The sequence below is a fragment of the Canis lupus genome, chromosome 2 (assembly GCF_011100685.1).
Source record: "Canis lupus familiaris isolate Mischka breed German Shepherd chromosome 2, alternate assembly UU_Cfam_GSD_1.0, whole genome shotgun sequence".
Classification (NCBI taxonomy): Eukaryota; Metazoa; Chordata; class Mammalia; order Carnivora; family Canidae; genus Canis; species Canis lupus.
The window spans coordinates 67,119,974-67,133,177 of NC_049223.1; the positions used below are offsets into that span (position 1 = coordinate 67,119,974).

At 36.9% G+C, this 13,204-nt stretch overlaps 1 protein-coding gene and 1 long non-coding RNA gene across 18 annotated transcripts in view; one reads left to right on the forward strand and one right to left on the reverse strand.

Annotated features, from left to right (window-relative positions):
• ITFG1 (integrin alpha FG-GAP repeat containing 1) overlaps positions 1 to 13,204 on the forward strand; it is a 143,607-nt gene that overhangs the window by 110,570 nt on the left and 19,833 nt on the right. The window lies entirely within an intron of this gene.
• The window catches only part of LOC102154216, an 87,696-nt gene that overhangs the window by 21,438 nt on the left and 53,054 nt on the right, over positions 1 to 13,204 (reverse strand). For 7 of the 17 annotated variants that reach the window (XR_005355861.1, XR_005355859.1, XR_005355860.1 and 4 more), the window contains one exon: positions 12,108 to 12,185. This is a non-coding gene — a long non-coding RNA (uncharacterized LOC102154216). Of the gene's footprint in view, positions 1 to 11,222; positions 11,277 to 11,476; positions 11,547 to 12,107; positions 12,186 to 13,204 lie in introns of all 17 variants that reach the window. The other 10 variants (XR_005355863.1, XR_005355849.1, XR_005355851.1 and 7 more) reach the window with 4 other exon arrangements.

The following is a 13,204-nucleotide window of genomic DNA, read 5'->3' on the forward strand; positions in this document are numbered from 1 at the left end:
AATAAATAAATCTTAAAGTGACTCCTACCCCTGGGAAGAAAGATAACCACACACACCAGTCCAACTGCAGCCCCAGCAGTGGGCTGGGGGCAGACAGCTGGTCTGGCTCTCTCCCTTGAGGCAAAGGAAACAAAAGCAAAAATAAACTGTTGGGACTATATCAAAATAAAAAGCTGCACAGCAAAGGAAACAATCAATAAAACTGAAAGACAACCTACTGAATGGGAGAAGATATTTGCAAATGACTACTCCAATAAAGAGAGTGTCCAAAATACGTAAAAACCTTAAACAACTGAACTTGCAAAGAATAATAATAATAATCCAATTTAAAAATGGGTAGAAGGGATGCCTGGGTGGGTCAGCGGTTAAGCATTTGCCTTCAGCCCAGGGTGTAATCCTAGAGTCCCAAGATCAAGTCCCATGTTGGGCTCCCTGCATGGAGCCTGCTTCTCTCTCTGCCTGTCTCTGCCTGTCTTTGTGTGTATCTCATGAATAAATAAATAAAATCTAAAAAAAAAAAAAATATATATCTCCACACTTTCTACCTTCTTTGATTGTGGCCTCTTTTCTCCCTTTAGTTGTGAAGTTTGTTCTGTCAGTCTTCGGGTTGATTTCTCAGTTGTTTTTTTTTTTTTTTTTTTTCATGATAGGCACACAGTGAGAGAGAGAGGCAGAGACACAGGCAGAGGGAGAAGCAGGCTCCATGCACCGGGAGCCTGACGTGGGATTCGATCCCGGATCTCCAGGATCGCGCCCTGGGCCAAAGGCAGGCGCCAAACCGCTGCGCCACCCAGGGATCCCGATTTCTCAGTTTTGTATATATTTTTACTTACTAAAATTGCATTCAAAGTATTGTGCCAAGCCCCTTGATGAGGATGCAAAAGTAAACAACAGAAGAGCTAGTGATCATGTCAGAAAAGATAATAACACGATCACTTATAAGACGAATTAAAATATATTGAGCACCCTTGAGGCACCTGGCTGGCTCATGTGGTAGAGCATGCAACTCTTGATCTTAGGGTTGTGGATCTAAGCCCCACTTTGGGTGTAGATTACTTTAAAAATATATTGAGCACCCCTGTGAAATAAATGCAGAGGATTTTTTTTTTTTTTTTCTGATTTATAGCTTGACTGATAGAGTATTTCACAGGTCCTCAGCTTATTCCACCATGGTGGGTTTGGCTCTGTATTCATGTTGTTTTACTATCAATAAACTGTGAGACTAAGGATTTGATACAAAGATAAATTCAGTAAGAATATTCCTAGATTGAAGTAGTATGCAAATGGAAATTTATTCTGAAGTGTGAGTTCTATTCTCATAAAATTTTATTAATTTTAGGAAAGATGATATATTTATTTTGAAAATAAGTCTTGGAGTCCCACTATCCAGTATCTTGTACAGATGTCATTAAAAATAGAAAAAATAGTCTCCCTATTGCAGTGGTTTCCAAACTTTGCTTCTCTTAAAAATCTCAGTGTCCATTACTACTATCTCATAGGGCTTTTAAAGCATATTATAGGGGGATATGAGCAAAGAATTTAATAAACTAGTCACATATTCAATAGATATTTTATTTTTAATGTATATATTGCACTTTTATATGTATTTGGTTTTGATTAGAGCAATGGTTCTCATACATCAAGTTATCTAGAAAACTAATTAAAGGGCACCTGGATTGCTCAGTATGTTAAGCATCCAACTCTTGATTTTGGCTCAGGTCATGTTCTCAAGGTCCTGAAATTGAGCCCCACATTAGGCTCCACACACAGCATGGTGCCTGCTTAAGATTCTCCTTTTCCCCCTCCACTTGTGCACATGCTCACATTCTCTAAAAAATAAATAACTAAATAAAAAAATAAATCACAAATTGCTAAGCTCCACCACTGAAGTTTCAATTCAGTAGAACTGTTATAGAACCAGAGAATTCATATGTCTGACAGGTCCCCAGTGGGTGACCCAGTATCCAAGTACTACATTCCGAGAACTATTAATAAGAGATTTACAATTAAGAATATTCCCAAAGGGATCCCTGGGTGGCGCAGTGGTTTGGCGCCTGCCTTTGGCCCAGGGCGCGATCCTGGAGACCCAGGATCAAATCCCACGTCAGGCTCCCGGTGCATGGAGCCTGCTTCTCCCTCTGCCTGTGTCTCTGCCTCTCTCTCTCTCTCTCTCTCTGTGTGTGACTATCATAAATAAATAAAAATTAAAAAAAAAAAAAGAATATTCCCAAAGATTGATGTGTAAGTTTGTATTTTCTCTTTTTCTCTGGTAGGATGTTTATTTAGTAGGTATTAAGGGACCTAAATGATCTATAATAGGGATCCCTGGGTGGCGCAGCGGTTTAGCGCCTGCCTTTGGCCCAGGGCGTGATCCTGGAGACCCGGGATCGAATCCCACATCGGGCTCCCGGTGCATGGAGCCTGCTTCTCCCACTGCCTGTGTCTCTACCTCTCTCTCTCTCTGTGTGTGACTATCATAAATTTAAAAAAAAAAAATGATCTATAATAACTCGTTCAGCTTCTTCATATCCCCACAATTGGGAGTTTTTATATCAAGTGTAATGACATTTAAGAAGACAACATAGGAAATAAATTTACATTGTTACTAACAATTATCATCATTCTTGTAGATACAAGAATGATGTTTAAGGCATTTTCCTAGAGAAAAACCATCCTAGATTACTTGTTTCTAATATGTAATCTCTATTGTGTAGAAATATGCAAGTGAATAATTAGCATGGCCCCTCTGAGGTTGAAATACCACTTAAATTTTTTTGTATGGTAAATGTAAAACTTTTAGGTAATTCAATGTGGCATTCTAATACACTGATAAATTTGAAAAACAAGTATTTTAGCTCAAAGTTACTCATCCTGTAACTATTTCAAGTAAACGTATAGAAAACATGAGACAGTTTTATGGTTAATGACTGAAAAACTTTGCTATTTTCTTTATAAGACTTGATTCATATGACAGAACCAATATTTTGTTTTCTTAAAGTTAAATCAGTAACAACATTCTGATTCTACTACCTTCCAAAATATAATCTCAAAGCTTTTCAATAAAAAATTATACTACAGAGTTTATTACATCTTGACTTTCCCTACCTCAAAGTAGAAAATCAATGGAGCAAATATACTGTAGTAAAGTCAGAGAAAATAATTTTAAGTACTTATTAAAACTGGCCCCACATCTTCCTGGGTTTTCAGGAATTTCACTAGGTTCTCATGATGAAGAGCCAGAAATGACCCCTCAGGCCAAGAACATTCTCTGTAACAAAAGAGAATGTTCTTTTTCCTACTCTCTGAGGAAAAGTCTTTTTCCTACTCTTCAAGGAAAAAGACCTTATGAGGGAATGGCATTTACTTGACACCGGTCCCTCCAACCTTCCTGTATTACACTAAAAATCTCAGGTCTATAACATCCCATATCAAGTATATCATATCTGGCACCCAGTGAAAAATTACTTGGCAAGAAAATACAGTCTAAGTAGACAAAGCAAACATCAGAACCAGGCCCAGAAACGTGACAGATTTTGATGAGAATGGACATGGACAAGGAAAGACTCAGCCTAAAGGACATGTCAGTAGTAATTCCCCAAATTGAAATGCAAAGACGAAATAAGAATAGAGAAGAAAAACACAACAAAGCATCCCAGAACTGTAGGACAATTTCAGAGTGTGAAATATGTGTACAGTTGGAATATCAGAAGAACAGAACTGAAGAAATAATGAAATAATAATGGCCAGGAATTTCCAAGTTTAATGACACACCAAACCACAGATCCAGGAAGCTCAGAGAACACAATGCAGGATAAATATGAAATCTACACCTAGGCATATCATAATCAAACTGCAGAAATCCAAAAGACAAAGAGAAGATCTTGAAATAAGCCAGAGGGAAAAAATACTTTACCTTCCCTATAGCAGAATAAAGATAAGAATTACAGCCAACTTCTTTTCAGAAAGCAATACAAGCAAGAAGAGAGCAAAATATTTAAAGTGTTGAAATGTTGAAAGAAAAAACTACCAACCTAGAATTCTATATCCAGCAAAATTATCCTTTAAATATGAAGAAGAAATAAATACTTTATCAGACAAACAAAAACTGAGGGAATTCATAACCAGCAGCTGATCTCTCCCACAAGATATGTTAAAAAAAAATTCTTCAAGGAAAAGGAATATGATAGGTCATAAAGTCATATCTGCCTAAGAAAGGAATAATATCAGAGGAGCAATAAATGAAGATAAAATAAGACCTATTTTTCTCAGCTGATCTAAAAAATTAACTTTTTAAAGTAATAATAGTAACAATGTACTGGGTGGTTATAGCATATAGATAACCAATACCAATGACAGCAATACCATAAGAAATGGGTGGGAGGAATTGGGAATACTCTGTTGTTTATTCAAATTGGCCCTTTCCTGGAAATGGCAATCAGGAGCCCCTCCTTATCACTAACTTTGTGTGATAATCTTTCAGTGAAACAACAGTAGGCTATAAAATTTAAATCTACTGTTTCTTTAAAGATGAGTGACAGGGCAGCCTGGGTGGCTCAGCGGTTTAGCGCTGCCTTCAGCCCAGGGCGTGATCCTGGAGACCCGGGATCAAATCCCACGTCAGGCTCCCTGCATGGAGCCTGCTTCTCCCTCTGCCTGTGCCTCTGCCTCTCTCTGTTTCTCATGAATAAATAAATAAAATCTTTAAAAAAATAAAAAATTAAAAAGATGAGTGACTTTGTAACACCCTCCCCCCAAAATTATGTTTGAGTCATGAAGTTAATAAAAGGTAAGGAACAGTAAATCAGAAGGACATGCAGAAGGACAAATCTGTAAAATAAGTATGAGCAAGAAAAAAAGGGAAAAAGCAAGAGAATAGAAACTGCTAAGAGAGTAACTGAAAATTAACAAGTAAAAAGTTCAAGAGCTGACAATGATTTCTAACATGAGAGTTGTCTCAGAGTTGGGACTGTACATTTAGATAGTAAACTACACAATGATAGTTTGCTCTGTGAAGATTTATTTTATTATTATTCAAAAAATGCTTATTGAACACCTAAGTAAAAGTATAATCCTAGGTACGTTAAGAAGTATGAAATAGGAGTGCCTGGCTGGCTCAGTACATAAAGCATGTGACTCCTGATCTCAGGATTCTAAGTTCAAGCCCCATGTGGGGTGTAGAGATTACTTTAAAGAAATAAAATCTTTAAAAAAAATAACATATTCATTATCCTCAAAAAATCTACAGTTTATCTAGAGAGATAACAAGAAAAAAAACATGATTTTTTTTAGTTTTTATCTAAATTGCAGTTAACCTACAGTGTAATATTAGTTTCAGGTGTACAATTTAGTGGTTCAGCAGTTACATACAGAGCACTCAGTACTCATCACAAGTGCCCTACTTAATCCCCATCACCCATTCTACCTATCCCCCCCATCCACCTTCCCTCTGCTAACCCATCAATTTGTTCTCTATAGTCAAGAGTCATTTTCCTGGTTTTCCTCTCTTTGTTTACCCTATGATCATTCATTCGGTTTCTTAAATTCCACATATGAATTAAATCATATGGTGTTTGCCTTTCTCTGACATATTTTGCTTAGCATAATATTCTCTTAGCTCCATCCCTGTCATTGCAAATTGCAAGAGATTTCATCCTTTTTTAATGACTGAGTAACATACTACATCTTCTTTATCCACTCATCAGTCAATGGACATTGGGGTCTTTCTGTAATTTGGCTATTGTTGATTATGCTGCTCTAACATAACAAGCCACCAATGAAGGATTTATCAGAAAACTAATACCTTTCTGGAAGGTGATGACTTCTTCTATGAGATTTAGGTATCTAGAGTAAAGTCCTAAGAAAGACTAGGATTCATATCATTACTTATGACTTACTAGAAATTTGATGCCCTTGGCCTTATTTGTCTGGATAATTGAGCAGGACAGTTTGCCAGGTGCTATAAATGTGTAAAAATATTAAGATGCAGTTGCTGCCATGAGGAACTTTATATGAAATATAAAGTTAAATATATATATTTTAAATATCTTCATAAATAATAATTACAAAGCAATAAGTAAGTGTCAAATGAGTGGCAACAGTAAATGCTATAACACTTGAAAGAAAGGAGACTGTTGTGGAGTGATTGACAGGTAACACTTTGTGAAGGAAGTCTTCATTTGAAGAACTGGTACAGTATGTATCAGAAAAAAATGAACAAGAAAAAAGGTATAGGCTGCATTATCAAAATCAAACTATGAGAGGGACGCTTGGGTAGCTCAGTGGTTGAGCATCTGCCTTTGGCTCAGGGCATGATCCTGGGGTCCTGGGATCAAGTGCCACATCAGGCGCCCTGCAGGGAGCCTGCTTCTCGCTCTGCCTGTATCTCTGTGTCTCTCCTGAATAAATAAAATCTTTTTTAAAAAAAATCAAAATATGAGAAATGTGACTTTATTAGGAGCAACACAAAAAGGAAATAATTTGACAATCAATAAAGTCTTGTTCTGGTTTTTGAAATCTATATACACACAAAAGTTGGAATACCTATGAATATTTTCTTTTTACTTTCTTAAGTACATTGAGGAATATCTCTAGTATTCTGGATAAATGTTCCAGTTGATTTCATTTAGTTGCTCTAGTATCTTTGCATAACTTGGTAAGTGGCCTGGAATTTAGAACAGTTACTGTTCTTTACACAAAATATTTGTTAGCTCTAAGTTTAATTTAGAGAGTTTACTAACCATTATGATACATGTTACTTAATTATGCACAGTCACAATAAGTAATAATTGGGAATATCAGTTCTACTTAATTTATTTCAAGATTTTATGTTGTTTTTTAATCAATAAACAATCTTAAAATAGGCCTGGTTGCCCAGTTCTTGAAATGAATTTTAAAATAAAATGAATGAAAAATCTCCTTTTACCAAGTTCAGTCTTTAGGACTTTGTTTCCAGTTCAACAGGTAAAGAGCTTGGCTTAGAATTCATACTCCTATCCTCACCCCCCAAAAAGGTGGACAACTCCTCTTAGACCCATTAGAGAATTGAGTACACAAGGCAAACCACTACCCCCAAAACTGAAAAAGAGGCAAATACATAGAATCACAGTGTAACAGAGCAGAAATCACAGTGGGGCCAGCAAGAACACTTAAAGGGTAACTGACTAATTGCTGGAGACTGAGTTTGAGACTAGTTTAAGAGATTTAAAACCTCCTGGAGGCCCAGACTTAGGGGACCCTGCAGTTTTATGAGTTTCACATGTAGGAGCCACATTAGGTTCTCAGAGTCGAGATCTGAAAAAAATCCTGTTGTGCTTCTGTTGGAGGAAGGGAAAACTGAACATTTTAAAAGACTCCCAGAGCTACTGTTCACTTTAACAAAGGCCTGATCTCAAGGGAAATTATTTTACAACAGCCTAACCAACTTCGGTTTTAGAGCTTAACTGATTTGAGGGAAGTGAAATATCCAACTCTAGTCCCCTCTAGTCTTCCTGTCTCACCATCAGGAATGGATGAGGATTGAGGAGAAAGGACCTGAGAAGCACATGTAAAGGTCACAGCCCAGGGTCATAGACTCACTAAAAAATGACACCTAATTGTAGAACTATAGAATACTTAACCCTTCTACCAACAACTTAACACTATATTAATCAGTCTCCTGCATAACAGGAGATTACAGGTGAGCAAGGACTAAGCCCTTTTAAAAAGGAATCTCTAAGGAGATAACAAAAGAGACAAAAACAAGGACACTAGAGGAAATTTTAGCCTCTGACACTCACAGCTACAGCAATCAATAAATGCAGCCTAATTCCCAGTCAGGTAAACCTAAAGCCTCATACCATACCAGCTTTCAACAAAAAATTACAAGGCATGCAAAAAGGCAATATGAATAGACAAAGCAAGCATCAGAATCCGTTATGACAGAGAATTTGAAATTGTAAGACTGGGAATTTAAAATAACTATGATTAATATTCTGAGGGCTCAAACAGAAAAAAGGAAATGCTAGAAACCAAAAGCACCATAATAGGAATGAAGAATGCCTTTGATGGGCTCATCAACAGCTTGGACATGGCTAAGGAAAGAATCAGTAAGTTTGAAGATGTCAATAGAAACTTCCCAAACTGGGAAGTGGTTTGGCGCCTGCCTTTGGCCCAGGGCGTGATCCTGGAGTCCCAGGATCGAGTCCCGCATCGGGCTCCCTGCATGGAGCCTGCTTCTCCCTCCTCCTGTGTCTCTGTCTCTCTCTCTGTCTCTGTCTCTCTCTCTCTCTCTCTCTATATATATATATATATATTATCATGAATAAATAAATAAATCTTTAAAAAGAAACTTCCCAAACTAAAAATCAAAGAGAAAAAGAAAAAATAGAGTTTAGCTTAATGACCATTGAGGTGTAATCTGCTACACCAATGGCCCCCAATAACTCATAATATATCCCTTCCCCTATTGACTGTGCTTAACCAAGGGGACATCAGCAAACATGACACAACTAGAACCTTGAGATCTTATACTTGATGCTTGCCCTCTTGTGATGCTGTCCTGAGACTGCATGTAAAGAAACCCAGTCCAGTCTCCTTGAGAATGAAAGTCTAAAAGAAGAGAGGCCTATTCAGCCATCCCAGCTGACCTTCCAGCTGAATTGCAGCCACAAGAGTGAGCCCAGTTAAAACCAGCAGAAACTGCCCAGCCAACCTACACAGTCATGAGAAAATGGTTATAGCTATAAGCCACTAAACTTCGGGTTGGTTCATTACAGAACAATAAATAATTGCAAAAAGAAGTGTATTCTGCTTTCCTAAAGAGCCATATGTGAACATTTATAGAGATGGATCTGTCAACTTTAATAAAAAGGTGTGTTTGGGAAGTGCAGAGTTTAGTCGACAGGAAAGGGAAAGAAATATACAGAAGCAGAAGGTGAAAACTTAGAAGAGTTTAAGAGAATATGTTTCTTGACAGTCACAATTTTAATCATGTTCTCCAGGAAGAAGGTGCATGTGAAAAGAAATGACTTTGGTAAAGGAAAAAATGTAAGGTATTTTTGTGTGTATGTGTATCAGAGCCAAGTAATGTCTCTAAGTCTCTCCAGTTGACTAACATATAATAGCTACCTAGTCTAATGAACATTTTTAAATCACATGTTTTAGTGAAAAACCTTACTTGCAATGTGGGACTAAAAACAACTTCTCACCTTTGGTTTATTAAGAAGCTATGTATCTTTTATCTCTATTTTAGAACTAAGCAGTCTTACTCCCGTGTGCTTTTTGTCGCTATAAAAAAAGCACAGTTTTGACTGAAATGCCATCGCTAAATGGTTTGCCTCTCAGAGGTCTCCAACATGAAAAATAAAGTGCACTAAAGCATAAGCCATGCTTTCCCATTTAGCTCATTTACATCACAGTGTCCACTTTGGAAACCAGAGTTTATCTTGCTAATCCAGAGAATGACAGCTGAAACATAATTATACACAACCTCAGAAAAGTTTACCTCCCTAATGCAACTCTGTAAAGGAGCATTGACCATTAAATTAGACAGACATTCACAGTCAGTAATGAATGCCCAGTACAATTTGGCTTTATGAAAGTTGTGGATTTATTTTATTGTTTCCCTTCGCGTTATTTTTTACATGCATTGGCGGTGGTTTTTATCATGCCTTCATTAGATGCTTTGACCATTAAGCTGTAGAAAAACAATTATCAAGGGCACCTGGGTGGCTCAGTCGGTTAAGCATCTGACTGTTGATTTCAGCTCAGGTCATGCATGATCTCATGGTCGTGAGATTGAGCTCCCTTTTGGGCTCCATGTTCACAATGGAGTCTGCATGAGATTCTCTCCCTCCTCCCTCTGCCCCTCCCACCACATGTGTTCTCTTGCTCTCTCACTCTCTCTCTCAAAATAAATAAAATCTTTGATAAAGAAAAACCAGTTATCAAAATCAAACTACTCAGTTCCAAAAACAGTTAAATATAGAGTTACCATTTGAACTATTAGTTCCACTCCTAGGGATAATATTCCCAAGAGAATTGAAAATATGTCACACAAAAACTTATATATAGCAGCATTATTCATCATAGCTAAAAAGTATAAATGAACTAACTGCCCATGTTTATCCATAAATGGATAAACAAAATGTGGCATATCAATATAGTGGAACATTATCCAGCCATAAAAGCATAAAACATACTATAACATGGATGAACCCTGTAAAACATTCTAAGTGAAAGAAGTCAATCACAAAACACTGCATATTATACAATTCCACTTATATAAAATGTCTAGAGTAGGCAAATATTAGAGATAGAAAGGGACTGAGGGTTACCAGAGACTGGCAGAAGGAAGAAATAGGAAATGACTGCTAATAGTTACAGGTTCCTTTGTTGGCTTGGTGAAAATGTTCTAGAATTAGAGGTGACAGTTACACAACCTTATGATTATACTGAGAACCACCAAATGCTATACCTTCAAATGGTAGACATGGTGGTGGCATGTGAATTATATCAACAAAAATGAAATTTAAAACTATGTTCCAAATTTATAAATGGGAAGCAGGGTGACAGATGAAGTTGAACCAGAGTTCCAAGCTTCCTGATTTATTACAAAAGAGAAAGAAAAATTTCCATGAAAAATTGGTGTTAACACTATTTTTCAAGAATATGAAGTTGAAATTCAACCTAAAAAAAATATGAAGAATGATTATATAATAATCAACTAACTAACATTTGTCTAATGCTTTGCAGTTTTCAAAGCACTTCTATAGGGCAGCCCCGGTGGCTCAGCTTTTTAGCGCCGCCTTCAGCCCCGGGCCAGATTCCAGAGTCCCAGGATCAAGGTCCACATCAGGCTCCCTGCAGCCTGCTTCTCCCTCTGGCTGTGACTTTGCCTCTCTCTCTTTCTCTCTCTCTCATGAATAAATAAATAAAATCTTTAAAAAAAAAAAAAAAAGCACTTCTATATACCATTGAAAATTAAATACCAGTGTGGGATTGCCTCACAAAATCCATGCAATAACTAGTATTGTAGTTCTATTTTTAAGGATGAGGAAACTTTCATGTTCTATTTTTCTGTTATTTCTTTAAGCATTTCCAAGTCAGTTTGTCTCTTTTTCATCTCTGTGTAAAAGGCATATATAATACACATTAAATATATGTTTAAGTGAATAAATAGACAAATTAAGGCTTAGGGAAGACAAGGGACTTTCTAAAAATCAAACAAAGCAGTGTTAAAATACCGTCTTTGGTGTTCGTATCCTGTGTGCTTTCCATAATACCACATCAAAAGTCTCCTGTGTTAGGAAATACATTTGTTCAAGTTCCAGTCTAAGTTGATGTCAAGTTATTATTAAAATGGATGTCTTCAACGGTAATTATTGATATGGCATAAAACAGTTGTCTTCCACAGTAATTATTGATATGGCATATTATATATAAGACCTCAGGAAAAACTAAAGTTAAACAATTACACAAATTAGACTTTGTTACTTACTACCAATCTTGTGGTTAATACATCAAATATTTACCAAGTGCCCATTAGGTATCAGCCACTGTGCTATACCCTAGAAATAGGTCATAAAAAGGAATATATCACTGGACTGGAAGCACCTAAGCCCTCCTTTCATGGAGCTATTTTCAATCTAATTGTAGGAGGTTCTCCCACATATTTTATCACTTTATCCTTGTCAGTTATCTACAAGCAAAGTTCAGATATGACTCAAAATACTGTAAAGGAATGACAGTCAAATCTGAGTGGATTCCTTCACTCTCCACTATAAGTCACTCATCAACTACCAGGAAAAGAGGCCAACAATTGTTTTAAGAAATTTTCCATAAATAGCTATACTTCTAAATTCTGAAACCCAGGAATTTAGCATTTGAGCATGTAACCTCACAAATTCTTCATATACTGTTCTCTTACGATAATGCAGGATCTCTCTTCTGGATCCACATTCTAGAGCTACTAGTAACATCACATACTCTTAAAAGGTTATTAACAACTTTCTCTGCTTGGATTTATGCCTTCCTATGAAGATGGGCTATTTCTTGCTCTTGACCTGATTACTAAGGACTATTAAAAAACAAGAGTATTCATACAGTGACATTAAATTAACACGTCTTACATTTGTAATTTGATCATAGATTGATTAAGATGCTCCTCCAGTCAACAGTGCCTGATATATATAGCAGGTGCTTCACATCTGTAGAACAAACAAACTTATTAATCGCATATTTAGTGATTATTGAGAATCCACTTACACTGGAAACTAGATTTTCCCAAAGTCCAAGTAAAATAATGTGCTTTACTCATATAAGCCAGTAGATTTTGCCATCAAGAAAAGAACAACTCCTTCATTTCATTAAAATCAAGTGAAATTTAAAACAAAATAAGAGGAAGCTCCAATTTAGTAAATTTTTTGAATAGGCTAAGCTGTATCCAAATTTTATTTTATTTTAATTTTAGTTATTTATTCTTGAGAGACACAGAGAGAGAGGCAGAGATGCAGGCAGAGGGAGAAGCAGGCTTCATGCAGGGAGCCCGACGTGGGACTCAATCCCAGGTCTCCAGGAGCACACCCCAGGCCGAAGGCGGCGCTAAACTGCTGGGCCACAGGGGCTGCCCTGTATCCAAATTTTAAAATGAAGTATCAATACTTTTATTATTCTCAGTCAAAATTCTTTCCAAAATTTCTTCTCACCTTCCAAATCTATTATGTCTTCTTCTTTTACCACATTGAATTCTGGTGTCAGATTACAATATGGTATAAAGAAATACAGGTGAATGTAGCCTGTTGACAAGTAACCTTTTTGTAACTAACTGTATTCTATATTTAGGAATTAGCTGTCTTTCTTCCCCACCCCCGGTAGCTGGCTAAACCCTTCACCAACAAATTTAAATGTTAAAAATCATCACTGTTTTGACTCTTAATTATAGAGGACATATCCATAGGGCAGTGGGTAGGGAGATTAGTCAAATAGGTGATGAGGGGATCCCTGGGTGGCGCAGCGGTTTGGCGCCTGCCTTTGGCCCAGGGCGTGATCCTGGAGACCCAGGATCGAATCCCATGTCGGGCTCCCGGTGCATGGGGCCTGCTTCTCCCTCTGCCTGTGTCTCTGCCTCTCTCTCTCTCTGTGACTATCATAAATAAATAAAAAAATAAAAAAAAAAAGACTAATTTAAAAAAAAAAAAATAGGTGATGAGGACTAAAAGTACAGTTA